The sequence below is a fragment of the Grus americana genome, chromosome Z (assembly GCF_028858705.1).
Source record: "Grus americana isolate bGruAme1 chromosome Z, bGruAme1.mat, whole genome shotgun sequence".
Taxonomy (NCBI): domain Eukaryota; kingdom Metazoa; phylum Chordata; class Aves; order Gruiformes; family Gruidae; genus Grus; species Grus americana.
Window position 1 is genome coordinate 50539965 of NC_072891.1, and position 26142 is coordinate 50566106.

At 39.9% G+C, this 26142-nt stretch overlaps 1 long non-coding RNA gene across 1 annotated transcript; it reads left to right on the top strand.

The window, feature by feature from the left end:
• Positions 1-19: 19 nt before the first annotated feature.
• LOC129199684 (uncharacterized) lies at positions 20-26076 on the top strand. Its single transcript, XR_008574714.1, has 3 exons — positions 20-153; positions 359-674; positions 22404-26076. It is a non-coding gene; the product is annotated as an uncharacterized LOC129199684 (long non-coding RNA).
• The last annotated feature ends 66 nt before the right edge of the window (positions 26077-26142 follow it).

Here is a 26142-nt window from a genome sequence, read left to right on the forward strand (position 1 = left end):
GACGGGGCGGCTGTGGCAGCGCGGCGCCGGGCCCTGGCCCTGGGGGCGGTGTAAGCGTGCAAGCAGGCCGGCCCCGGCAGATGCCCGTGATGAGAAAAGACTTATTACCCAGGAGACATCTGAGATTTTTCACACACAGCTTGAAATACACTGGTGCGTGGAAAAGTTCATATTGGTAACAATTGATACTTAGTGTTACTGAGAATTCTTAATAGTGGTGGAACTTGCGCAGCACGTTTATGTGTGGTGAACTTATCTAGATCCCATCTTAAAGGGAACATGCTCAGGCTTTGTTGCACCGTATGAGGTGGTACCAGAATGAAAGCACATGAGCTATTCTGCTTTTGCTTCTCTTCAGGTATCACAGCCATGCCCAGGCCTGGTGGTGGCCTCAGCACCGACCAGAGCAACCATGGTCACTAACATAAACCAGGTAGCACCTGTTCCAGCACGCTGAGATAAAAGGCTGCTCACATTGGTTTCACCTCTCACTCTACGCTCACCCTCGTCTTTTTTGGGCACTTGGAACTACCGTTGCCTTGCGAAAGTAAGGATCAAATTAATACAACTTGGTCTTCAGAGCTGGGTTTAGTTATCAAACCAACATGGCTGTGGTGTCCGCCTGCCCTCCGTACAGACCGACAGGCCCACCAGCATGAAGCAAGTCAAAGGATGTAAGTAGTAAGGGCGGAGGTGGGAGGTAATTGCAGTCTTTAGTTGCAAATTCACATCTTACAAGACCGCTATGACCTGTTTCAAAAGGATGGTAGAATTTCACCAATTGTGTATCAATACATATAGTTGGACCAGAGTATAAGTATATATTAGATATAAATAAATAGATTCACTTGACTCCTTACACAGGACTTGGGAAAGGTTGCTATAGCTGCTGTTAATCCAGGACACTAATGAGGCTCCTAAACCTCTAAAGTTTGTCGTCTTCAAGTTTATTTACTTTGAAAAATTAGGCCTTGAGAATTGAAAACACGCCTTTGAGTCACTCCCTGTCATTTTCAGAACTCGGTGTTACTTAATCAGGGATAAAGCTGTACTGCTTCTGTGCAGAGGGTCAGATGGAGCCATTTTGGTTGTCATTTGGGAAAACTAGCTATTGCATTCCTCTCCTTCATGCGGTTGCTCAGCAGCTCCTCTACTGCCTTCCTTCTGGAGAAATGAAAGTCTAAAAATAATGTCCTATTTGTTCTTGTAGCCCATGAAGGGCAAATGAGGGGGGGAGGAACAGGCAGACTATAGCCTTGCATTTAGTATGTTTTACTGTTTAAACAGGACTGTAGCTTGTGATTAACAGCCTGTTCAGTAGTGCGCACAGTATGCTAAAGACTTTTGCAGCAGACGAGAATAAAGAATGCCTGTCCTGGCAATTTTGTTCATAGTTGAAGAACATCTTATTTTAAGAGAAAGAATTTTGACAGATCATACCCAATTGTGTCAATAGAAACAGAGAGATAGTACTATTCTAAAAGACACAGGATAAGGTAAAAAAGTAATTAAAAGCAGAACTAGATTCACTACAGTACCATAATGTTGCCTTGAAGCTGAAGGCAGACGTGTTGTCCCTGTACAGCTGTCATTTGCAATGGTTCCCAGACTCAAGGACTAGCGAACACTTTCCTGAGCAGAGGTCTGTGTGTGGAATCAAGCCCAATAGCCTCATATCTGTTGTACAAACACCCGCAATCATCGTTAAAGCTGAAAGAATTTTAGAAGTACAGTTTTCTTTTACACAGTCACTGTTTGATTTTACTTTCTTAGCATAAAAAGTGAAAACAAAATTTAATTTCTATTCACTTTTTCTGTAGTTTCCCACATCCACATTGCTAAGGCACGTTTATACCTAGATAAAAAGTTTTATTTCCAATGACCTCTTCAGTGGTTTTTGCAAATAGAATGGTTGTGAAGAATGGTAATATAGCTATCATTGCAACATAACACGGTTAACGCTCTTTAAGATTTTTTTTGCAGACTACAGAGTAAATGTTTTTTTAAAAATGAAATTCTAAATTTTTGGCAACAAGAGACATAAAGATGCCTGCTGTAGTAGGTCATTCTATTCTTTGAACTGTATCTCTCTGTATTAATGCTTAAAACTGCATGATACTCATATAACTATGTTTTATTTTGGTAATTTAATACTACAGTGCATTTTGTAATACTGTATATTCAGTTCCTCTCATTGCACTGACATTCAAGCATGAATCAGGACTCTTGGATGAAAGCAGAGTTTTCCATATTCTCTTGTTCCCTATTTTTTTCACTGTGGTTTAGTTCTAACAACACAGCTTTAAAGTCAAAGTACTACATGGAAAGCACATTTAGTTACAGAGGGAAAGTATATTGACATGCAGATTATTATTTAAACATACATCCTAATAAGAAAAAAAATGGAGCAACTGGAATAAAACTGTTGAGGAACTACCTAAATAGCATGACATTGCTTGGTAACCTGATTGCTGCTGCACACAGAAATCCAAATATTGATACTTGGTGATGGGTAAAATAAATTGATTTAGCACAACTGTATATATCTTGACTCAGCCTCCCTTATGCCCAGAGAAGCAATGTTAGCATGAATGAAAATAGAACCAGTGTAGACGGAGAATAGCTCAGCAATTCTCTGCACTCAGCTGTTACTTTTAATACAGTCAGTCAGTCATAATCTAATGCAGGTGAAAAAACTTGAAGGTCCTTCACCCTAATTCATTTTACATTTGGAATTACCCTGGAACGCCCATTCACATCAGGCTGCAGGTTCTCACAGTGTACAGGACTGAGACTGAAAAGGGAAATGTGCAGGCCCTTTTTTAGCTTTGCTAATGGCTTTTCTTTGAAAATACAGTCTGAAGGGAGGCGGATTTGGGGTGGGGGGGGTCTTTTTTCTGTGTTTTTGATGCAGTACTGTTGCAACTTAGGCAGCACAGTGTGTAGGTGCAGAAATTGGGAGACTGCCTACATGGTTAGTGGGGAGAGGTTTCTTCAGAACATTATTCAACATGCTTCAGTGCAGGACACCTGCCATGATTCACTTTCTAGAGGAACAATCTCACTCTTAATTAAGTATAATGGCGGTGTGTGGCCTCTAAACTTAAGAACTAGATTAGGTACCTGAAATCAAGGAGTGTGAAAGTACTTGTGGATGTTCAGTTAGGCATCTAGTATTATTAAAAATACTAAGAAAACATTTTAAATGAGACAGAAAAAGTAATTGCAATGAGACAGAAAAATAATTGCATTTCTATTTATACTAATATGCAGCTTTACATGTAACAGTGAAAAGGTGCAGACAGTATGTACAATGAAGCAGCAATAAGGACAAGAAGGAATTTCACCTAGTTCTAAGTTGCTTTAATTTTCTTGTATTGTGCATGTAGATGAGGTGTAGCGAATAGTTTCATTTTCTCTGGATGAACACATCAGTGTCTAACTAAAGTGAAAAGAGAATGTGTTTTGGGGGAAAAAGGAGCACTCAATTTTGGGTTTTTGAGCTAAATCACTTGTCTTTGTTGCAAGTTGGAAATTAATTGTGTCTGTAAAGTGACTTGATATTTGAGAGTGAGAACCATTAGCTACCTGTTCTCTAGGTTGGTTTATAAAGTTTGTTTCAATTTCACACCACCTGCCAGGAGCTTCTGTCTCTTCTAATCACATTTGCTTTTTATTAGTGGCAGAATTTTCCTGATTATTATGTTATCTAGCTAGCATACTTGTGTTTCCAATCTTGATTTTTAACTATTTAAAAGCCTTTTTGATCTTATTTTAAGACTGATAGTGCTGAAGAAAAGTCCTTCATTGTTATGTATTATTAATAAGCATGTAGCACACAGTATGTTCCCTTTCTGGCACCATGCCTATTCAATATGTTTGGCAGGCAGCTGTTTCCTTAGATTGTCTATTTTCTTTCTGCTCAGTGCAGCTTTGAGATTATAATGCTAAGATATATGATATTTTTACAGCTTGCTTTTTCTCTTCAGAAATTATTCTTACTAAACTCAGTCTACTTGGGTGTGCTTAGAAATTTGCTTACATGGCACTCGTTACCTGGTTCCAACCCATATTGTTGAAAAAGGTACTTCTGTGTCACTTGTACCTTGGAGCACAGGACAGATTTTGTCTTTGCATTCATGTCAACCCTATTTAGTTGTGCTTATACTTTGCATCTTGAAAATGGAGACAACTGTATTGGATTGATTTAGTGGACAAGCACCTGGCATATATGAGCCAATTACACAAAGGACTTCTTAAAATCCTACTTCCCAAACAGGGAAGGTAGAAACAACCACATTGTCTGCCCATTCTCTGCAGATCACAAACAAGGCAGAATGCTAAACAATTACAGGAACATAAATATGCTGAGCAAGGCCTCTTGCATGGGTTAATTGGCAGTAGTTGTCACAGAGCTACAACCATGTAATATTGGAATATCAGAGCCTAAGGAGGACCTTAGGTACTTATAAGAGGAATTGGGCAGATACTTGGTAAAGAAAATACATAGAATGTTTTATTTTGGAGCAGGGCACACAGTTTATCCCAAAAGGGCATGAAATAAAGGTATTTATTTCTATGGAGCTAGATGTAACCAAAGATAGTTGAAATAGAGAATTGACCAACAGCGGAGATTCCTAACTATTGAGATATTTGTATCTAATTACAACTCCCAAGTCTTTGAATGTTGATATGTCTCCTTTTGCCAGAGCTTTTAAAAAGCTTTATTGTGTTTTTGAAGTAGCCTAGCAGAACAGACATTCCCTGACTCAGTTCAGTTGCATTCAGGCAAACTTCAACCAAACTGGAACATCGTTGAATACTTTTCTCTACAGTGAACGTACCCTGTTCAGCTATTTATAAATATTGTAAAATCTTTTCTTTTCTTCACGGTCAGACTCCTAGACAAGCCTTTGTAATGAAGAAATACTCCCCTTCTGTCTTTGTATCCTTTTGAAGAACTCCAGAGCCAACATTATTGTTAACTATATCTTAGAGGATCTTTGCTTTGGCAACTGAGAAGGCAACCCCTCATATAGTATGGGGGGTGGGGGTGTTGAGTGTGTGCTAGTGAAAGCTGCACAGGAAGCACAGAAACCAAGTAGAACACTACTGATGTAATTGGCATTTAATTTAAGATAGTTGATATGAAATTCTAGTAGAAAATGGATTTCACAATTTTATCAGGGTGCCTTTATGTGTGGTAAAGAGCTATCTGGGCTGCTGCTAAGGAGGCAGTAGAACAATCCTGTCAAAACTATGCTGTCTAAAAGAATGAAATAGGACTAGGTATTAGCTCAGAAGCATTTCGGAACAAAGAATTACTAGCTTAATAAAAACAATATATAAATGCAGAGAGTGGGATTTCCATCCAGACAAGCATTTGGTGAAATAAAGGGGCAATCTGAATAACATTTTGTTTAAAAGGTCTTGAATTAAAGTAATAAAGGACATTTCAGTGGAACTCTCAATGAAACAAAAATTACTGTCATCATTACAATCAGAAGATTAAAGAATATTTTAATGCTTCTGTCCTGATGTAAAGTGACTTCTAGTAGGAGGAGCTTACCAAGAAACTCTGCACTGCTAAAGGCAATGCACTTGTCATGAAATCCAGGTCCCTTCTAGGAGCTAAAAGAAACCTGGTCTTTTATGCTCAAGTTATAAAATGTTATAGAAAAATCAACAGCACTTCATAGACTGTTTTTGTCAGATGTAATTCTTTATTACTGTTCATAAGCAAGCCAGGAGTTGTCTATTACATTTCTGAATGGCATAATTACATTTCCCTTCCGTTCAGGTAATTTCTTTTTCTTTTTAGATGTTTTATGTCTAAATACAATAACTGAGCTTACAATGGCTGTACTGTAGATAATATGTGACATTTAAGATACTCTTTACCTTTTTGCTAAAAGCTGCAGCATTTTTGAAGAAAATCAGTTGCATAGTTACTGCTTAAAAATGACGCATTATGCCAAACCACTCTGAAGATAAATTTTAAGCTGTTATGATGTAAAACGTATTTATGTGCATTGCTTTTCCTTTTTAGTCTTTTGTGATTAACAGTATACCATGCAGACATCAAATGAATGTATTTCATTCTTTCTAAGAAATGCCTCACATCCATTTTCATGCCATATGTGGAAAACACTGTGGACTTTTTTGATCTTCTATTCAGTTTCATTAGACTAGGTTATCTTTTACATTCTAACTTTAACTGTATTTTCCTGTATTCTTTACTCTCTACATACTGATGCAATTAAGACAGTCTGATAAGCTGAATAAGCATTTTCAGTGAAAGCTTATTCTGTCATATATAAGAACTCTTCTAATGTCAAAGAATCTGAATGACCTTATGACCTGAATTTCCAGGACAGAGTGCAAGGTTAAATAATTGCAGTCTTTATGTGTCACATGGATACAAGAATAGCTGAATTGGGATCTGCATAAACTAAGGCCTCTATGTTTTGTCAAAATGGTTTCATCATAACCTTTTTTCTGCTTAAACACTCCAATGTAAGTCATTTGTCTGTGTAAGAAAGCAAGATCCTTAAGATCAAGAACAATGAACCTAGCAATTGGTATGTGAAAATGAAAGAAAAATATATACTGAGTGGCTAGTATTTTATGTGCACAGGCACAAACTGAATACTGAGCTATTCACCAATGCCAGTAAACAGCCACTTCCAACACAGCAATTTTCAGATTTCTGATTTCTTAAAATTGTTTAAAGACATGTTTTTGCAGATCCTCTAAATTAGGATCTCATCTAGGAATCAGTTTTTGCAATTTGTGAAAATTAAGCATCAATTAAAGAGAAATTATGTACAAAAATTAACCAGTCTGCAGAGTCATAGTTAACATTTTCTTTCTAGGTAGTATCTTTTTGTGCATGTCACTTTATGTCTGGAAGGTGAAGCTATATTCCAGTTGCCTTATGCCCTGTGGAGTATGTTTCATCTGCTAAGCAGAACACAATATACTGTGTCTTCTCAGCCCTGGCAGCAGCTGGCGGGGGGCGGGGGGGGAAGGTTTGTGTGTCTAAGTACCTCAATAAAGTGGAAGACTTAAAAAAAACTAAATAAGGTTTCAAAGACTAAGCCAGAATGTTAGGATAATACTGCCCACAGTATTCTACTTCAGAAATGGCCCATAACTTTCAGAAATTTTGTGGCGTTTCTGCTGTTTCAACAGTATACCTGAAAAAAAATTAAGAATATGGTTTCCTTCTTCACTGAAGTCTTTCAAACATGCCATTTTCCTGTGGTATATGCAGTCTAACAATAGGTGGAAGAAGTAAAAATATGAACAAGAATGCGATTGTACCATGTTCTGAAACAGTATTTTAAAACTGCTTAATGAAAGAAATTCCCAAGGTGTTCAGGAGAGCTAGTAAACACTGGAATACATATTTAATACAATTAGGTATATTGGGACAGTTCTTGGTGTTATTCTTAATCCATGTGTTAATCAGACTCTAATTATGACCTCAAGATTGATATTTCTTGCAACAGAGATATGGAGTATCCTTGGCATTCTTTCTTCTCCCTTATCCTGCACCTTCTGCCAGTGAAGCTTAAAGAATGCATGCCACACTTGTTTGGATTCATGCATCTTGGGCAGAGCAGGCCTAAAATTGATAATTCTTGCAATAGTCACTGTGCAGAAGCGTAGAATACCATAGCTTTAACTATAGAATAAAGCTTTTGCAGTTTTCTTTGTAGTTGTGATATCACCACGGCATCTGGCTCCTCAGTGAATATATGAGCCTTGTCAGTATACCTTCAGTTGAGCTACGCAGTATAGGATGAGGTGGGAAGAAGATGAAACCTCTGAGGAGATATCACTGCTTACCAGGGTCTGCTTTGACCCCAGAATAAGATTTTTAGTAAAATTTCTAATACAACTAATAGCCCTTTAGCCTGGAAAATATGGAGTAGGAATTTGACCCAACAGAAATCCACATCCATGTGTATGTCTGCATTATACTTAAAACACTTAATAATAACAGAATTCAGCTAAAGGGAATGTCATTTACAGAAAACTGAAATTTTTTTTTCATTGCATAAATTAGATTGTGCTGGACTAAAAATATTTTTTTTAAAAAATGTTTTTATGACTCTTAATACATTAAACCTATGGCATTTCTTAACATAAACTTACTAAGACAAATTAATGCACAGTCATATTTCCCAGCAGTTGACTGTGTTCCAGTTTATCAAAGCTCAGCCTGAAGCGTTCTAAGCATGATTTTTCAAAGGTGATGAGAGGCTACTACCTCTACGGAGCTTATTTACAACTGCAAGTAGTCATGAAAACCCACTGTGTCTTACATTAGATACGAAAGAGCAAGACTAAGGAGTATGCCTAAAACTTTTGGCAACGTCTGATTGCAACAGATGTTACATCAAGTATTGTGAACATCTGAAATAAATAACCACTATGTATGGACCGTCACACAGAACTGTAATGTTAAAAAGTGGAAGCGTATTCAGCATTTATATTCTTTTCTCCACCCTTTTAACAGAACACCATTGTGCTTTAATAAAATCTTGCTTGCTTATAGTCTTGTTTTCCTTTTACTCAATACTGTGTTGAATTCATCATAATCCTATGTTTAAAGCATCAGTGTTGCCATGGAAATGACTGATGTCACAAATTCAGTTAGAATTTCCTGACAGGATCAAATATAAAAAGAAAATGGGGCTACAGAAGAAGAAAACCATTGTTCAAATAGGAAAGCTTAGGTAACATGCTAAAAGTAAAAAGTACACAGGGATCTACAGAGAATAAGGTGATTTATTATTTAAGTCTGTTGGAGAAAAATCCTCCTTTAAAATTTTCTCTTTCAAATACAGCGTGATGATTTTAGAGTTACATGTAAAAAAACGTATTCTCATAAAACTAAGGTTTCTAAACACTTACACCTTGAACTGTCGCATATTCCAAACTAGAAATACACAAAATAGCCACAATAGTGAGCAAGAAGTGAAGATAGGTGGGTTTTCTTAATGAAAAAAATAGGCAAATAAGTTTTTGTCAAGAGATGGTTCACACACTCTTTATTCATTACTGCAAAAATTAATTGAAGTACCGTTTATTTATTCAGAATAATTTTGGTATGTTCACAAAGTGACATTTCTTTGAGATGAGATTTTGCATCTTTTCGGTCATTTTTACTCTATCTAAGATTTCAATTTCATGGGCTGTCTGGAAACTTCTTACTGGCTGTATTATGTGGTCTGTCAGTCTTGTCAGATACAGTATGTCTTGGAGAAAAAAATGCACTTAAAAGATGCTCAGTGTCACCAAGTGAGCTACTTTTCCATTCCCAGTATAGAATGTAACCAGCTGTTATGCTGTTATTAATAGAAAACTAGCAACATAGGTAAGCAGATTAATGATAACAATTTGAAGACAGAGCAATTTTTGAAAAAAGAATATACAAAGAGGTGCTGCAACCTTCCAAATATATTTGTAAAAATCCCGGTAAGTGGCTGTGTTGGGTTTGCGTGGCAGGGTTTTGGTAGCGGGGGGGCTACAGGGGTGGCTTCTGTGAGAAGCTGCTAGAAGCTCCCCCTGTGTCTGACAGAGCCAATGCCAGCCGGCTCCAAGACGGGCCCGCTGCTGGCCAAGGCCGAGCCAATCAGCGCCTCTGTGATAACATATTTAAGAAGTAGAAAAACACTTAGAGAGAGAGAGCTTTTGCAGCCGGAGAGAGGAGTGAGAAGATGTAAGAAACTCTGCAGACACCAAGGTCAGTGCAGATGGAGGGGGAGGAGGAGCTCCAGGCGCCGGAGCAGAGATCCCCCTGCAGCCCGTGGTGAAGACCATGGTGAAGCAGGCTGTCCCCCTGCAGCCCATGGAGGAAGGATGAGGGGGTGTAGCGATTCCACCTGCAGCCCGTGGAGGACCCCACGCCGGAGCAGGTGGAGGCACCTGAAGGAGGCTGCGGCCTGTGGGAAGCCCACGCTGGAGCAAGTTCCAGGCCGGACCGGTGGACCCGTGAAGAGGGGAGCCCACGCCAGGGCAGGTTTGCTGGCAGGACTTGTGACCCCGTGGGGGACCCCACGCTGGAGCAGTTTGCTCCTGAAGGTCTGCACCCCGTGAGAGGGACTCCATGCTGGAGCAGGGGAACAATGAGAGGAGTCCTCCCCCTGAGGATGAAGAAGCGGCAGAAACACCGTGAGATGAACTGACCGTAACCCCCACTCCCCGTCCCCCTGTGCCGCTGAGGGGGGAAAGGTTGAAGCCGGGAGTGAAGTTGAGCCCGGGAAGATGGGAGGGGTGGGGGGAAGTGTTTTAAGAGTTGATTTTATTTTCTCATTCCTCTACTCTGTTTTGCCTAGTAATAAATTAGATGAATTCCCTCTCTAAGTTTGGTCTGTTTTGCTCGTGACAACAATTAGTGAGTGATCTCTCCCTGTCCTTATCTCGACCTACAAGCATTTCATTATGCCTTTTCTCCCCTGTTTAGTGAATAAGGGGAGTGAGAGAGCGGCTCTGGTGGGCACCTGGCCCCCAGCCAGGGTCAACCCACCACAGTGGCAAAGCAATTTCTTTCATTATTATAGCACTAAGGAGCCTTATGAATAGGATAAAATTTTTAAAATATATTGTTTTCCTCAGTATTTCCCTATTGGCTAGCTTAGATTGTTTTCTGCTTACATTGCATTTTGGATATCCCACTCTTAAGTGTCCACCTTTTCTCATGGACATGTAGGTTCCAAAAGCCTCTGGAACACAGCAGAGTAACTAGATGTTCTGAAAGTTGGGTGTTGAAATGCTCTGTATCATGATACTCAGCTCCCTCTGTGAAGAATTTAGCAGTAAAGTTCACTTTTTATGCCTGAGAAAACTGACAAATATACTATTTGTACAGAGTAACAGAGGCCACAGTGCTTATATTAAAGATGAATCATACAAGTGGACCTCATAAAAGATGAAGGTGAAGCATACTGTAGACCCTTTCTGTTCTGTCCCCTTTCTAATAGCGGGACAAATAGACCTTAAACTTGGAGCCAGGAGATGGTTGGAATGTGCACTTAGATGTGAATAGGTGAAGAACCACCATTTACATGTGACCTGGGAGATCTAAGCCACTTCTTATTATTCATTTAGTGCAGTATTTGAATACTTATCCTGTATTAGCAACAGCTGCACATCTAATACACCAATCGAAACCCCATTGGAATCAACGGAGAGGTCACACTGACTTCCAAAAAAGAAGTGAATCCAGCCAAGATGTTAAAAGGAAAAGCTTGTTCTGTAAAAAGGAAAAAAGTCTTTGCAATGTTATAAAGTCGGGCACTTTGAGGTTGCTTACAGCTAACATATTCCATCTTCATAATGAGAAAGAGTTTATGCTACCTAAGGTTAGCTTAGTATCTAATTGGAAGCCAGGCATAAACTTCTTTCAGTCAGCACTTCATTAAATTTACAAGCATTCCCACACACGCTTGCGTGTGGGATGCAGAATGGATTAGAGACCTTTAACTACTTGAAGGCTGGCTTTAGCAGAGAGGATTAATCCAGACCCACTGGTTTTTTTCCATATGTGAAGGGCAAAAGCAGAAAACTCATATTATACTCAGATGCCACCTACATTTGTCCACCTGCCTACGTAACAAAAGAGGTTTTAATTGTAATAAATGTAGCCATTCAGACTAAGATTTGCCATGCTGTATGCCTGCCTCAGGCTTTGGCTAAGTTTAAACTAGATTGGCCTAGTCATTTATAAGATTGGCCTGGGAGGAAATGAATTGTCTTGAAAGATATGCCAGCAAGCCTTATGGTCATCTCCATATCTGGTTACAAAGAGCAACACTTTGTCAGTGACATCACTGGAATGCCAAAGATGTGCCTTTCACTAATGCTTCACGTTTCTGTCAAAAGTCATGCAAACTGGCTAAGTTGCAGTAGTTCCATCCTGGAGGGCCTACAGTTAAGAAATGACTCATATGAAAAGACAGGTATGCTGTGGATAAAACTGGTGTCATATCGTAATATCAAAGCAGTGTCATAGCAGGAGTTAAATCCATGCAAATACATGTTAATTTTTTTCCTACTCTGTTTGAAACAACTCTTAAAGCTACATTTTGCATATAGTGACTATAACAACCAAAGTAAAGTACTTTCTTTATACATTGCTCCTGTTTTCCCCTCAGTGAAGCAATGAACTTCTCTAAAGTAACAAGTTATTCATATAGCTGTGCAAGATTCTCAAAAATAGTAACATTGTATGACCTGTTACAGAATCAGAGAGTCATAGAATCATTTTGATTGGAAAAGACATCTAAGACCATCAAGTCCAACAGTTATCCTAGCACTGTCAAGTCCACCATTACACTATGTCCTCAAGCACCACATCTACATGTCTTTTAAATACCTCCAGGGGTGGTGACTAAGGCATTTCCTGGGCAGCCTGTTCCACTCCTTGACAACACTTTTAGTGAAGAATTTTTTCCTAATATCCAATCTAAACCTCCGCTGGCACAACTTGAGGCCATTTCCTCTTGTCCTGTCACTTGTTACTTGGGAGAAGAGACTGACCCCCACCTGGCTACAACCTCCTTTCAGGTAGTTGTAGAGAGCGAGAAGCTCTCCCCTCAGCCTCCTTCTCTCCAGGCTAAACAACCCCAGTTCCCTCAGCTGCTCCTCATAAGACTTGTGCTCTAGACTCTTCACCAGCTTCGTTGCTGTCCTTTGGACACGCTCCAGCACCTCAGTGTCTTTCTTCTAGTGAGTTCAGGTCATGTCCTCACTTGGAAAGTTTGCAAGAGCTTAAAGCTAAATGTGAAAAAATCTTTGTGGCATAGCTATCTATATGAGACGTCAAGGGTGGAGAGAAGAGAATTAGGAAACTCACTCGAGCTCTCAATCTGTGTTGTCCAAACCCACCTCATAAAAGTTTTCAAGCAATAAGGTAAAAGATCAATTAATTCTTAGCAATGCTGACTTGTTAGTCATAAATGACTTGTAAAATTTCTCAGGGTATTTGTAGGTGAGCTTGTTGTCTCCCTTAGTCTGACTCTCAAAGAAAACCTTGTGTACAGAAATCGTAGGTAACAGGGTTTCCATGTGGTCAAGTGTAAAGAAGTAAATGTGGTCTGATCTCAACAACTCCAATGCCCCTGCAAGACTGTTGTTACAAAGGAGTGGATACTTTTTCATCCTCTCCCAGGAAAATTTCAAGAGATTATAAGACTTGCAATTTTCCCTTCTAAGAAGTACTAAAAATACAGGAAAGGACTTTTTGTAAAATTAAACTTTCACCTCTGACCTACATATTTATTTTTCTCTTCTTAATGACAACTTACACAAGCAAAATGACATGCGTTTGCTAATGCTGTTCTCCCTTAAATGGTTTCCTAACATGCTCAGATTCAATTCCCCAGTTATGCCTTACTTAACATTGCTGGGTATATTTTTTGTTATGCTATAATGCTACTGAATTATTTTATTTTATACACTTAGGAGTTTCCAAAGATTTCCAAAGAAAGTAACTCTCTTTACAAGACTTGGCAGATGAACAACAAAACAACTTTGGCAAAAAGGCTATCTTTTAACTGACTAAACAGAAAATATATATTCAGTTTTTATGTACATTGGAAAATTTTACTACAGAGCACTGTAAATTTATTAATTTTGGGTTTTAAATTAAAGCAGGCAACTAAAATTGGATTATTGTTGGACAATTAATAAAAGATAATATTTTTATTCATTCAGCTCTATGACAAAGTAGTAGAAGACTTCCACTGTGTCTTCAGATGAAATTAAAAGTATTAAATATGTTTCAAGATAAACATAGTAGGATCCTGGTACCACTTAACTCATTAGCTATATTCCTTTTAACTTCATTAGGGCCAGAATTTCACTTTATTTTATCCTGAAAAAAACATTTCGTTAGTTTTTTGTGTTTCAGTTTAATCCCAATTCTGAATATTTCTTCTGCCTCCTCTGCCTTTCTGTTAAATTAGATGTATTTTCTCATAAACCATATTACTAGAAGGACACAATGCAATTCAAATCTCTGCATTTGAAAGTGACTCTGGATTTTAGCTGCTTTAATTTGAGTACAATAAAGGTCTTATTTTTAGAAAATTTTAGTTCCTCACTCAGAAAGCCACGCTCCTTAAAAGGTAAGGTAACTGAACAGGGGTTACAGATGTAAAAGTGGCAAGGAAGGTAAAGACACTGAATCTAGGCAGATCTACATTTATGGTGGTACATGGTACAGTTACAAAAAGAAAACTTACATTTAATCTGGATCAGGAAAAACAGTTGATTCATATCGATGAGAACAAGTAAGGGAATTACTACAGTATGAACTGAAAATCCAATAATTTGACATTTTTTTAGATTAGCCTGGAAAAACAGTAAAGAATATGTTCTTTTGCATTGGTGGTAGATGTGACTTAACTGGATTTTTCCAACTGTAGTGTCTGTGATTCATTGTCTGAAATCAAAGTAAGGAAAGGCTCAGAAAAAATCAATGGCTAGTCAAAGGAATTACAAATTCCTTTTCTTAAGAATTACATTTTCCAAAAGTAATTAATGCATTTTTTATTACTACAGCCTAGATAATAAATTTCAAAACATCTTTGTTGTACTGTACAGCTTTTTCACATTATAAATCTGAAATATCACAGTTTTCTGTTTATCTGCATTTTTGAACTAAAGTGAGTTCCTAGTTAGATCTGTATGCAAATTTTGATCCAATAAGCTTACGCTTTTTCAAGAGAGAATTGGGTCTTCTTACCAATATAATTAATATTGCTTTACAATAAAATAATAGTAGTAATAGTTTGATATTTCAAAAAGGAACTGATGGGGTGATAAAGTGTTTAATTAGGTAGGAATCAGGTACAGGTCAAGATAAGATAGGAACTCTAAAAGACAATGAAAATAATTTATAAGTGAAATAATCCCTTCAAAAAGTGTGATTACAATAGACACATATTTCTTAAATAGAACAATAATTCAAAAAGCACTCAGGGAGCAGAGTCAGCTAAACCACTACCTGACATTTTCGTGTATTATTAGGGAACAGTAAATTTTCAATAGTGGCTGAAGTCAGATATAGAGCAAATCATTATGGCTATATACACATTTTTACATGTTATAAAAAGAAAACATGTCATCCAGTTATATTAAATTTCAATCCGTAAGCTTTTATTTGTAACAATAGTGATAAGCTGCAATAAATGGAAGATTTGATGAAATGTAGATGGGGAGAAGAGTAAACAACTAACATCTAATGTAAGCCAGACTGGAAATAATACAACCATCTCTTAGTGGGGACTGGGAGTATGATTCCCTATTTGTTATGCTATAATGCTACTGAAAAATTACTGAATAATTCCAGGTGTCACTGGAATGTACCAGTGACTCCTGCAGCATCTCCACTACTGTATATATTTTAGTTGTATGATTTAGTTTTAGATAGTCCTGTGAGGAGCAGAGAGTTGAACTCAATGATCCTTATGGGTCCCTTCCAACTTAAAGTCATAGAATCATAGAATGGTTTGGGTTGGAAGGGACCTCAAAGATCATCTAGTTCCAACCCCCCTGCCATGGGCAGGGACACCCTCCACTAGACCAGGTTGCCCAAAGCCTCATCCAGCCTGGCCTTGAACACTTCCAGGGATAGGGCATCCACAACCTCTCTGGGCAACCTGTTCCAGTCCCTCACCACCCTCACAGTAAAGAATTTCTTCCTAACATTTAACCTAAATCTACCCTCTTTTAGTTTAAATCCATTACCCCTTTTTCTGTCACTATACTCCCTCATAAACAGTCCCTCTCCAGATTTCCTGTAGGCCCTGTTCAGGTAGTGGAAGGCTGCAGTAAGCCTTCTTTTCTCCAGGCTGAATAACCCCAACTCTCTCATCCTGTCCTCATAGGAGAGGTGCTCCAGCCCTCCGATCATCTTTGTGGCCCTCCGATCATCTTTGTGGCCCTCCTCAGGACCTACTCCAACAGCTCCATGTCCTTCTTATACTGGGGCCCCCAGAGCTGGACGCAGTACTCCAGGTGGGGTCTCACAAGAGCAGAGTAGAGGGGCAGGATCACCTCCCTCGACCTGCTGGTCACGCTTCTTTTCATGCAGCCCAGAACATGGTTGGCTTTCTGGGCTGCAAGTGCACACACTGTTGGCTCGTGTTGAGCTTTTCATCAATCAGCATTCCCAGGTCCTTCTCCTCAGGGCTGCTTTCAATCCATTCTTCACCCAGCCTGTGGCTGTGCTTGAGATTGCCCCGACCCACGGGCAGGATCTTGCATTTGACCTTGTTAAATTTCATGCAGTTCACACGGCCCCACCTCTCCAGCCTGTCAAGGTCCCTCTGGATGGCATCCCCTCCCTCCAGCGTGTCGACCACACCACACAGCTTGGTGTCCTCAACAAACTTGCTGAGGGTGCACTTGATCCCACCGTCTATGTCGCCGACAAAGATGTTGAACAGTGCCGGTCCCAGTACCGACCCCTCAGGAACATCACTTGTCACTGATCTCCACTTGGACATTGAGCCGTTGACCACAACTCTTTGAGTGCGACCATCCAGCCAATTCCTTATCCACTGAGTGGTCCATCCATCAAATCCATGTCTCTCCAATTTAGAGAGAAGGATGTCCTGTGGGACAGTGTCAAATGCTTTGCAGAACTCCAGGTAGATGACGTCTGTCACTCTTCCCTCATCCACCAGCTCTGTAACGCCATCATAGAAGGCCACCAAATTTTTTAGGTACAATTTGGCCTTGGTGAAGCCATGTGGCTGTCACCAATCACCTCCTTATTTTCCATGTACCTGAGCATTGTTTCCAGGAGGATTTGCTCCATGATCTTGCCAGGCACAGAGGTGAGACTGACCAGTCTGTAGTTCCCTGGGTCTTCCTTTTTTTCCCTTTTTAAAAATGGGGGCTATGTTTCCCCTTTTCCAGTCAGTGGGAACTTCACTGGACTGCCACAGCTTCTCAAATATGATGGAGAGTGGCTTAGCAACTTCATCCACCAGTTCCCTCAGGACCCGCAGATTCATCTCATCAGGTCCCTGATACTTGAGATATCCCATGATATTGCTGGCAAACATAAATCCACATACAGCTGAGCCTGTGTTCCTAAGTAGGGACACATATGGTTTGTGTAGCTACAGATAAGCACATTAATTCCTTGACAATTATCTAAACATTGATTCTTTGATTGTACTCATAAGACAGCAATCTTATCAGCACTATTCCCAAGTACATTGCAAATATGGATTAGTTTTTATACATAATGATTTCTGAGGCAGAGAAGGTTTATTAAGGACATAAGCAAGTAGGGCCAAGATAGATTACAGAACTCCACAAAGGTAGGGCTAAAAGAACTTCAGTAGAGTTATTTGTCCCCTTTCCCCAAAAAAATAACATCCTGACAGATCCTTTTCTAAGGTGCTCTTAAAAATTTCCAGCAATGGAGACTTCACAGCCTTCACAAGTCATCTGGTCCAGTGCTTCTTAGCACTTTCTGTGAGTTTTCCCTCAGTGTCCAGTTCTAATTTTTCTTGCTGTTGTTGAAACCTGTTACATCTCATTTTGTCCCTCTTGAATAGACAATAAATAATTACCTTACTCCTTGCAACAACATTTTATGTGCATGGAGATTCTTATCTGTAGTATTCCTTAATCTTTTCTTTTTTTAGGTTAATTATCCTTAACTTCCCCAGTCTTTCTTGTAGGTCCTGTGTTTAATGAGCTCCTTCTCATGGCCCTATTCTGGATTCTCTGCCATTGGTTGGATTTTGCTTCATGTTCTTTTTACAGTAGTGTCCAAAACTGAGAACACCCAAAGCCTTAATAATGCAGAATTTTTATCTGCATCTTGTAAGCTGCTCCTGTTTATATGTCCCAATATGCTTTTTTCCAACAGCATGATCTTGTTAACTCATGGTCAACTGGTAATCCATTACAAGTCACAGGTCAGTGAATGAGCCAGTTGCTGCTTATTGTGCAATTGTGCGATTGAACATTCTTCTCTGAATATAGTATCATGCATTTACTGTTGAATATTGTCCATTGAGTTGCATATCCTTTCTCCAATTTTGCCAACATCATTTTGAATCTTAAACCTGTCTTCCACTTTACAGTCTCTTTCAGCTCCAAATTGTCTGCAAATTTAATAAACACGTTATTACAGTTTCATAGTTATAATGGAAATATTTAACAGATTAAACTAGGCGTGGGCTACTGCAAAATCCCACTTGGTCTAGCTTTTGTTTAGCGATGAAAAACTGTTGACTCACCACAAGATATTGTCATACTATGCTTTTGCATCCCCATTTTAGCAATTTCATCTTGATCACACTTCCCTTGCCTACTATGCATCTGTCATTTGAGATGGAAGACTCTTACAGGAGTCAAAATGCATACCATCTATTTATTCTTCCCTGCCCCACGGCCTGTTCCCCTGTCGTAGATTAAGATATCTTAGTGTGTTCATTATGAACTCCTGTGTGTTCTCTCCTGTTTCCTTACTGACTTTCGAGTGTTTGCAAATAGATTGATCCATAATTTTTCAGTTTGCCTCCCATTTTTAAAAGAAGCAATATATTTCTTTTTTTCCCAGACCATCACCCCATTTCTCAGAAAACAGCTATTGCAATATTGGAGATAGCTTCAGATGATTGTTTAAGCAAGAATCTTGCATATCATTACTTTGGATTTGTAAGAATCCAAAGTTGAAATTCTTTGGTCTCTGCCAATTTGAAAGCATCCAGTTCACTGAAGTATTCTTGTGCTGTCCCATACAGATACTGTCTTGGTCACATGCTTGCATTAACTTTGTCAGAGAATGCTAATCCAAAAATATTAAACGGTTAAATTTTGTCTGCATTATCTATCATTAGTTCCTCCTTTCTCTCCTGTAGCAGAGCAGCAATTCCCTTCTCAGTCTTACAGTGCCAATGTGCATATATGCCTCTTGTTCTTGTTACATCTAGCTCATTTTCTACCTCAGACCTTCATATGTGTTTACATAACTGAACCTAGTTTCCACCTTCTATATGTTTTGCCTTGCTTGGTGCCCATGAAACCCATCATTAAGCAAATTGTTCCCTCCCTACATTCCCCATCTCCTACTTTATGTCCTTAAGTGTCACTTCTTTGCCATTTCTCCTAAGCCGCCTACTTCTTTGACTTGTCTTCCTGATTTCTGCATTTTTTCAGTCTGCTGATTTCATTTTATATTGCTCCATCTCTTTTTAAAAGTGATCAGCTCTCATGTCATGGTCACTCTAATCCACTTTACTTTGCACTCTCAACATTCTCAAACTCATTGGTTGGAATCCAGCTTTAAAGACTCTTTCACTATTTGCATACTTCGCTGTCTGCATCAAAACATTATTACTAACTCAGTCCAAGAACTTGCTGAGCAGTCTGCATACTGTCCTGTACCTTCCCCAAAGTCACACCAAATTTCTGCAGAATTTAGTTGAAGTTGCCTCTGTTAACCACAGAACATCCTTCTCCTGTGAAAACCCGATTAAAGATAATCATGCATTTCTTGATCTAACATGTACCACCATCACCCATGCAGTTTATTTGGAGGGTTAGAAGTAGAAGTATTCTTCCTGTATTTTGAACTATTTTTGCTTGTTCCATACTATCAGCCCTTCAAGCCAGATGGTGAGGGAAGATGAGTAAGAAACCTTTTGCCACACCTAAAAGGCATAGAGGTTATTTGGTCTTGCTTCCTTCCTGTGGCATTTTGGATACAAAAGGGAGAGTCCAGTGCAAAGTTTACCAAACAAAATCCTTGGATCTTGGTGTATATCACAGCTTTGGTAACAGCAGCATGAGATAGAATATTTGATACATTGTATATTCGTAGGTCTGATCCACATGCTTTAATAATAGTGTAGGAAACTAGACCCGTTGATTTTCCTAACAGCTGGAATATGCCTTATTTTGTAAATTACACAATGAGAATAATGAGATGATAGACCCTATGATTATTTTCTTAACTATACATCATATTTTATTCAGTAAGGCATGACTTCAACCTGAGGTCTGAAAGACTAATCAGTGAGCAAAACCCTCTAATTAAAATGTACTTTTTAATAATGTACTCTTAATGTTCCCTAAATCCATAGGCTGATGATTGAAATGGGTTTTTGATAATAATATATGCTATTTTCTCTAGTTTTCTTTTTCTCTAGAAACATCTGTGGAACAGAAGGGATGAGACTTTCTCTTAAAAATTATGGGAACACATAAAATATACAGTACACTTCCTGTTATAGAAGGCTATTTATTAGTCTAAATACTTGTGCAATATTTGGCAAATGATCAAAACTGGTTTCTCCTGATCTGGTTACAATGTTCTAAATTAAAACCAAAGCCCATTTTCAAGTGATATTTGTCATACAAACTGAAAAGTTTCTCTCATGCTGCATGTGATTGTACTTTCTGCTTGACAGGATAAGCTCCAAATGTTGAGTACAAAGTTTGCAACAAAGTTCTTGTGAGAATTAGACTTGCCATCTAGCAATTCTTCTTATAAGAAGAACTAAAGGAGTCTTTCCCCCAGTGCAGGATTTTTTTTCTGTGACTGTATGTTTACTTAACTTTCTGCCTGATGCTCTACTTAATCAGCTACATTGAGAGAAATTCTTTTGATTTCATTGCATATTCTGTTGCTCTTTACCCCATTTTAATGTTCTTTCCCATAACCTTTGAGTGGCAAAATGGTCACAAACAAGAACAGAAGAGCTCCCATTTCTCTAGTGAACGCTTCAGAAATGTACTAAGGCATAAATTTAGCAGAAGTTTTGAACAGACACTGTCTTCTGCATCAAACTGTGAAAAAATAACTTGGAATGCTACAGAAATGCACTTTCAGTGTTACAAAAATTACTCAGCACCATATGCAAAACATTTTATTTTCAACCCAAGTTCAAAACCTGTTATACAAACCTGTTTATTAATTATCATTATTGTTTCCTAAGGGTTTTTGACAAGTTTTGAGAGAAAACTGGGGCAGTTCATAGTAGCAGCTTTGAGTGTATTTCACCATTACATATGTATTGAAAACCGATGCAATACTTAACATGTTGCACAGGAAAAATGTGCTTGGGTCATGTTTCATGTTATAAATAGAAAGATAGGCAAACGCATACAGTGTATTTCCAAGAAAAACACTTCATATTCCAGTAACCTGTCCCTCTTTTCGTATCTCGGATTTAGTAATCTTTTTACTGAGTTGCAGACTGCCCTTGGACTTTTAGTCATCCTTCAATTTAAATAAATATTGGCATCTGTAGTTTTATTTCTTTTTTCCTTTACCTAAGTGCTTTAATAACCATCAATGGTCCTGACTGAAATTCCAGTGAGAGAATCTGCTGCAGTTCAGGAAAACCTCCATTTGCCATATGCTGGCAACTGCCCTGTGGATATTTCAGGACTGTAGCTTCAGCTGAACCAGGGAAACTTGGAAAGAGACTGAGTAAAAAAATGTGTTTATGCAGTCTTAAAAAAAATTGTCTTTTGTCCCATCTCTTCAGTACCTCTCTAAGGACCACATTTTGCTTCCTGTTGGAAAGGATTCAAGTGGCAACGAAAAGGGTTTTTTTCCTATGAAGTAACTGCAATATAATTAACTACAGTTTTTGGAGCCAAGCATTTTGAGAGATGATGCAGAAAATATTTAACGAAGCTGAGGCAGACAATCAAAAAAAATAATAATGAAAGCTAGTTATTATACCATGTTCTGTAAGTAGACTTGTATAATAAATAACAAATATGGCCCAAGCTACCAAACCACAGTTACATGACAAAGTACTCTGTTGTTGCTTTGCCTTTTTACATTCTTCCCATTGCCAGCACCCTTATTACCTTGCACAAAAGGATTCTACCATAACAAAATGCGATTCTTGTTGAAGGCTGGATCCCGTTTCCTTCACCTGATGTAAATGATGAGTAATACAATGTTGCTAGAAAATTCATGCCAAATTAAAGCCACAATAAGGTAGTAGAATTGAGATTATCTCAGTATACAGGAATCAGAGAAAAATTTAGATGGAAAGCATTCTGTGTATACAAGAACACACCATAATATTCAAATTGATATTGAGAGATATAGTCTGGAGGGCAGGAGTAAACGAAATCAAGTTTCTTTAGGCTCAGCTCTAAATATTTCCATTTTTAAAATTTAATTAGGATTACTCCTTTATCCTCAGTTACCCATAAATATTTTTTGAGGAGATACAGATAAACACAATAAAGATGCAGGCAACTGAAGAAAGAAACATTTAAACTGAGCAAGGATGCTGAAGTCAAGAGAACTGGCAATGGCTAATTTGAGATTTTACTCAGGGCTTGCTCATGGGACTAAGCTAATGACCGACCCTGTGATTTCCTTATTTTAGGAGATAGCTTCAGCAGCTTATGGAAAAGCTGAGCATCTGGAATCTGAACTAACTGCAATGGATGGGAAAATGAAACAACTTCAACTAGATCACTACAAGTCTGAGGGAAGCTTTGTGAGATCTGCCCATGGGAATCAACAGGAGGGAAAAAACATCTTACTCAACGATTGGAGGACATGCAGTAATCACTCTTGAGCAGCAGCACTGAATTTTAGGCCGTTGTTACCCTGATACACTCCAATGCTATTTTAGGAAAAACGTCTGCTTCCAGCCACCTTATAAACACATAGTGTAGAGAGAGGAGACTCTGATGTGGAGTCTCTGGAGTCTCTCTATAATCTCTTGAGGCCACACATGAACAGAGAGAGAATATCTTTCTTAAGGAGCATTATCACATGAGTTTTCTGTGAGCTGGATTATCAGAAAAATAAACATTAACAAACACCGGAGACTCACATGAAAGCAATCTAGTGAGTGAAAGCATCATATTAGCAAGTGTCACACGGACAGATCGTAACAGATAGTGATAAGATGGCTCCACAAGGCTCTCAGGCTTTTCTTGCTACTCAAATTCGTTGTATTACATCCTACTTATAAAGTAATCTTCTGAGAGCCATGCTACTGAAGTGTTTATCACATCAAGCGTGATCATAATACATAAAGGTGAGGAGTTTGTAGCATTTTTTTAAGGTAGGGAAGTTCGCTTCCTTCTCAACCATAATCCTGCACTTGTTAAGAAGATGAGAGACTTCTGACAAAACAGAGTGGTTTATAAAGAATTCAGACTGCAGATGAGTTATTGTTCCCTTTGCATGTCAATAGGCCACACTTTAATTTTTTCCATACATGAAGAGACTAGTGCATAGGTATTACATAAACTACATAGCAGGGACCCAGTATAGACATAGAAAGTTACCTAGTAGACTCTCAGGTACAAAGCATTCTTTTCAATTTCCATATATCTCTCACTGTGTTGCTAGGATTTACAGTGAAATTTATTGTTGATCTAGAAATTGATGTAGATTAATGCATTAACCAAAACACTGTATCTCCCCTTCATATCTGTTAAGACTAGCACTGATGAGTCATTCTATAGCCAATTAGGAGAAATCTCTGGCTTGGTAGCCCTTGTCCTTATGGGAGATTTCAACTTCCCAGACATCAGCTGGGAATACCAACTGTTGTGACAAGCAAGTCTGGGAAATTCCTGGAGATTGAAGATAATTTATTGTCACAAGTACTCAGCCAGCTAGAAAAGGTGCCCTAGTAGATTTGTCATTTGTGAATAGAGAAAGACTTACAGGAGATGTGGTGGTAGGTGGCTGTCTTGGCCACAGTGATCATGAAATGCTTGAGTTGAAAATTCTCAGTGTAATGAGAAAAAAGTTCACTAGAGTTGCTGCCCTGTATTTCAAGAGAGCAAACTAAGCTACTCAGGGAGCTACTTCGCAATGTCCCCTGGGAATGTGCTTTTGAGGGCTCAGGGATCCATGAGTACTAGTCAGTTTTAAAGAACAACCATTTAAAAACACAGAAGCAGGCAATCCCCTTGTGTTGCAAGTGAAGCAAGTGGGGCAGAAGACCAGCTTGGCTGAATGGGGAAATCTTCTTGGAACTCAGAAGGAAAAAGACATTGGATGATCTATAGAAGCAAAGTCAGGTTTGCAGGGAGATTACAGAGACATGGTTCACATATGCAGGGAGACAAAATGAAAGGCTAAAGCTCAACTAGAGTTAAAACCAGCCACTGCTGTACCAGAAAAAAAGAAAGGATTTTTAAAGTACTTTAATAGCAGGAGGACCTCCAACAAACATATAGAAGGCAGAATTGTTGAAGATGGTCCCATGGCAAATAGGGGTGCAGAAGAAGTGGAAGCAGGCAGTGCTTTTTTTTGAGTCAGTCTTTAATACTGATGATAGGCTGTCTGGTCCTCTGAGTTGATGGACCATGACTGCGGGAAGAGTGTCTTGTGACAGTTGTCCTCTGGGTTGTGGCCGCTCAGGTCTTGAAGACCTCCAGGCTAAGGGATCCCACAGCCTCTGGGCAACACACTCCAGTGCTTCATGATTCTCCAGCGGTGATCCCGGCACCACTGCCTCCCAAGGAGGGTCCTCGCCCACGGCCCAGCCCCCTCCGGCAGCCCTGCGAGACCCAGCACGGAGGAGCTCCCCGGCACCTCGTCCGCAGCCCGTGGTGGGGGTCCCGGCAGCCAGCCCTCTGCTCCCACTGCCATCCCTGCGGAGCAAGAGGAGCCCCAGGAGAAGCCAGGGCAGGCTGTGCCTGGGCCCTCCACTTCCAGCTGGGGCAGTGAAGGCTCCCCTGAAGGGCCACAGCGACCCCCAAAGAGGAGGACCGGCAGCTCCGACACCTCTCCGGACAACAAGAGGCCAGCACCGTGACGGTGACCCTGGAGGAATGACAGAGCCCAGAGGGTTGTGAGAAGCAGCAGAGTCTAGTTGGAGGCCTGTAGCTAGCGGTGTGCCCCAGGGGTCAGTGCTGGGTCCAGTCTCGTTCAACATATTCATCAGTGACCTGGACGAGGGGACAGAGTGCACCCTCAGCAAGTTTGCTGACGATACCAAGCTGGGAGGAGTGGCCGATGCACCAGAAGGCTGCGCTGCCATTCAGCAAGACCTGGAGAGGCTGGAGAGCTGGGCGGAGTAGAACCAAATGAAATTCATCAAGGGCAAGTGTAGGCTCCTGCACCTAGTGAAGAACAACCCCACGCATCAGTACAGGTTAGGGGTTGACCTGCTGGGAAGCAGCTCTGCAGAGAAGGACCTGGGAGTCCTGGTGGACAACAGGTTCTCCATGAGCCATCAGTGTGCCCTTGTGACCAAGAAGGCCAATGGTATCCTGGGATGCATTAAGAAGACTGTGGCCAGCAGGTCGAGGGAGGTTATCCTCCCCCTCTACTCTGCCCTGGTGAGGCCTCATCTGGAGTTCTGTGTCCAGTTCTGGTGTCTCCAGTTCAAGAAAGACAGGGAACTACTGGAGAGAGTTCAGCAGAGGGCTACAGAGATGATGAAGGGACTGGAGCATCTCTTGTATGAGGAAAGGCTGAGAGAGCTGGGTCTGTTTAGCCTGGAGAAGACTGAGAGGGGATCTCGTGAATGCTTATACATATCTAAAGGGTGGATGTCAAGATGATGGGCCAGACTCTTTTCAGTGGTGCCCAGTAACAGGACAAGGGGCAACGGGCAGAAACTGGAACACAGGAAGTTCCATCTCAATATGAGAAAAAGCCTTTTTACTGTGAGGGTGACAGAGCACTGAACCAGGCTGCCCAGAGAGGTTGTGGTGTCTCCTTCTCTGGCGATACTCAAAACCCGCCTGGACGAGATCCTGTGCAACTTGCTCCGGGTGATCCTGCTCCAGCAGGGGGGTTGGACCAGATGACCTCCAGAGGTCCCTTCCAACCCCCACCATTCCGTAATTCGGTGATTCTGTGGTTCTGTGATGCTGTTTAATGGGCTTTAACTTACGGTCAGCCCTGGACTGATCAGGAAGTTGGACTAGATGACAGTTGTAAGTCCCTGCCAACTGCAACTATTCTATCCTATTCTATGCCATCCCATCCCATCCTGTCCCATCCAGTCCTGTCCTACCCTGTCCTGTCCTAAACAACTGTTCATGAAAGCTGCTGAATGAAATGAAACCAGAAAGTCAAAATCTTCTGGAAGCTGTGGCATCTTTGGAAACCTCTGCTGTATTTCCCACTGGCAATGCTTTCTCTTG